The following is a 3,525-nucleotide window of genomic DNA, read 5'->3' on the forward strand; positions in this document are numbered from 1 at the left end:
CTGAGAGATGAATGGTTCAGTGGTTAGGACCACTAGCCGCTCTTCCAGGGAACCCGGGTTTAGTTCCCAGCACCCACATGGTAGCTCACCCGACTCCAACTCCAGGAGATTCAAACACGCTCCTCTGACCGCTTGCGGGTACTAGGCACACATATGTTATACATACTTTCAAGTAGGTTAAAGCATATATATTATATATAATACATATATAATAAAAATAAATAAATGCCACATTTTGAAATTAGCCTATGGAGAGATAAAGGCATTAGAATAGAATGTAGTTCCTAAAGGGGAGGAGAGCTAAGGGCGCGGGTGCTGTGGCCACCGGTTGTGCTGCGCTGGAGGTGACCGCAGTCGCGATGGTGCAAAGGCAGATGGCATGGTGGGCCAGGAGAAAGAGCTCTCTATCCAGTTCGTTCCCCGGAGCTGCCGGCAGGTGGAGGAGGAAGTAAACATCCCTACCGGGCTGGTTCTACTTACAGGCGCCACAGTGTTTCTTGGCAGAGCAGTTGACAAGAATTTCAACACACTGTTGACTGTGGCTTTCGAAGAGCAAGACCAAAATTTGAACAGGTGAACCTGTTGGATTCTGAAGCAGTTCATCACCTCACTCGTGATTTGCAGCTGCTATTGGAGCAGTTCTCATCTACATTAGCTCAGATTATGTGTTTGACAGCACAAATCCCCCTTACACAGAAGATATACCAAATCCCTTGAATCGTCTCTATGGCCAAACAAAATTAGATGGAGAAAAAGCAGTCCTGGAGAACAATTTTGGGGCTGCTGTTTTGAGAATTCCTGTTCTGTATGGGGAAGATGAGAAGCTGGAAGAAAGCGCTGTGACTGTTAGGTTCGACAAGGTGCAGTTCAGCAACAAGTCAGCCAACCTGGACCACTGGCAACAGAGGTTCCCCACACGCGTGAAGGATGTAGCCAGTGTGTCCCGGCAGCTGGCAGAGAAGAGGATGCTGGTTCCACCCATTAAGGGAAGCTTTCACTGGTCTGGCAATGAGCAGATGACCAACTACGAAATGGCATGTGCGATTGCAGATGCCTTCAACCTCCTGAGCAGTCACTTAAGACCTATACTGACAGCCCCATCATAGGAGCACAACGCTCCAAAAATGCTCAGCTCGACTGCTCCAAATTGGAGACTTTGGGCATTGGCCAGCAGACGCCATTTCGAATTGGAATCAAAGACTCGCCCTGACCTACCTGGTCGACAAGAGATGGAGACAGACTGTCTTTCATTAGTTTATGTGCTGTGTATTTTTTTAAATGAAAAGTCTAGTATATGGCACTTTTCAAGAATAAAGGAAATAGTTTTGTATGAGTACTCCTTAATTGTGACTCATGATCCTTCAGGTAAATGATGCTGTTGCTCTAGGGGAACGTAGGAGAGACTGAGGGCAGCCATGCCTTGTTTGCAGTCATGACTTTGAGTTGATCGTTTCATTCTGGTTCACCTTGCTCTTCAAGTAATGTAAATTATGATCTTAATGTCTGAGAGCTGGGATGAAACAGACTGTTAGACTCTGGATGAAAGGCATTATCCATTCCTGTAGCTCCGTTTTTGTTTTGTTTGTGGACCTTGGTATATTGATAGTTTCAGCGTGTGTAGGATCCTATGAAAATCATCGCTGCTCTTTGTTTGCTTTGCTTGAGCCCAGATCAAAATGCTTGAAGAAAAGGAAACTTTATTTTTGCAACTTTAAGTATGGTTTTTATGCTTGATTCTTAATGTGTTGTGTATATCAGAACTGGATAGCCTGACACCTCACCTGCATAGCACCATGTGGCAGACACTTGAGAGAGAGTGTGTGTGTGTGTGTGTGTTTTAATATAAATACATATCTGTCTCTTTCACTATGTCACCAAGTGATATTTCATACATGTGCTTATAATAATGAGCCTTGTTTGTCTTTTGATCACTTATGAATAACAATAAATACTGCTGGTATGAAAAAAAGAACATAATGTAGTTCTTTATAAAAGGGTATATTACAGTATTACAGATAAAAGGGTATGGTTATAGCACTGTAGACAGGCATGGGACAGAACTCCAGTAGAAACACCCCCAACACTGAATAATTATACACCTCAGTTACAGAATAGTGCCAAAAAATATTAAACTATATCTGAATCCATCTATTTGGAAGATGACTGTGATGTTACATCAGAAAAAGGCACAAATTATCACCTTTATAAAGACCCTGAGGCTGGGGGCCCAGCTCAGAGGCAGAGTGCAAGTTTAACATGTGTGAGGTCTGGGGCTCAGTCCTCAGTCGGAATGAACAAATAAGTAAACAAAGAAACAGAGTGAGTCTAATTTAATTAAAAAGAGGAAAATCCAGCCAAGCAGTGATGGCACATGCCTTTAATCCCAGCACTGGGGAGGCAGAGACAGGCGGATCTCTGTGAGTTTGGGGTCAGCCTGGTCTGTAAGAGGTAGTTCCAAGACAGCTAGGGCTGTTACACAGAGAAATCCTGTCTTGAAAAACCGAGAGAGAGAGAGAGAGAGAGAGAGAGAGAGAGAGAGAGAGAGAGAGAAAGAGAAAGCTGGGCAGTGGTGGAGATTAGATTAAAGTTTGGTGATTCAGTGTGGCTTGCCAGGAAAGAGGTCAAACGACTTAACTGAGAACTAGCCCTCACTGTACTAACGTGAGACCTAAAGATGGGAACTAAGAGGGACAGGAGAACGGAAAGAAGCTGCTCACTCAAACATCCTGGGGATCAGAAACCTCAACATAAAATGTCAGGATTGCCTATGGAGATGATGGGTGTTCTAAACCATCTCCAACAAGACTGTGTAGAGAATGTTTGTGACTGAGTTTTACAAAAGAATGGTCTGTCTGAGCACTCCCCTCTGCCCTAGACCTGAACAATGTTCCTCAGGAAGCCTTCTAAAAATTTCATTCACAAAGGACTGTCTTTAGGATAAAGTAAGCCAGGTTGCAATCTCACACCCTCTCTCCTTCCCTCATCTTTTCTCTGAGCAATGCGGTTTAGGGATTGTAAAATCACCCAAGGGCATAGTTTTCTAAATGTCCCACTTAAATCTAAGGCAGGTAAACTACCTGACTTTCTCCACTGATTCCTCTGAGCCTTCTGCCCTCTAGTCAAGGAAGGGACTTTACCTTACTGAGGTTCCTGAGCTGGGAACTCCTCCCGCTGCTGGCAGCGAGTAGTGCCGGCTGTTATCTCCCCCGCTGCCATAACTCCATCTTAACTCATTCTTTACAAAACAGTTTTAGATGCCATGACTGCTCTCATTCTCTGTTAAGGAACCTGCCTCTCCCAGAGACGGGAAATAGTGACAGCAACATCAGTTAGTTGGCCCGAGGTGGCAGGATACTGCCTGAAGTAACTGGGTAATTTATTGAATTCTTTGATTCTGATCTTGTGAACGTAAATTGAGTTCTTCAGGAAAAAAAATATTTTTATTATTTAGAACACAGAAAGACACCTACTCACACAAACCCCTCCTTACGTCCCTCCCCTGCCGTGCTGTGAGCCCAGCTCTTG

At 44.2% G+C, this 3,525-nt stretch overlaps 1 pseudogene; it reads left to right on the top strand.

The window, feature by feature from the left end:
- Window positions 1–379: 379 nt before the first annotated feature.
- On the top strand, window positions 380–1,254 carry LOC126515219 (methionine adenosyltransferase 2 subunit beta-like; annotated as a pseudogene).
- The last annotated feature ends 2,271 nt before the right edge of the window (window positions 1,255–3,525 follow it).

The sequence above is a fragment of the Alexandromys fortis genome, unplaced genomic scaffold, assembly GCF_014885135.2.
Source record: "Alexandromys fortis isolate MF-2015 unplaced genomic scaffold, M_Fortis_MF-2015_v1.1 scaffold_18, whole genome shotgun sequence".
Taxonomy (NCBI): Eukaryota; Metazoa; Chordata; class Mammalia; order Rodentia; family Cricetidae; genus Alexandromys; species Alexandromys fortis.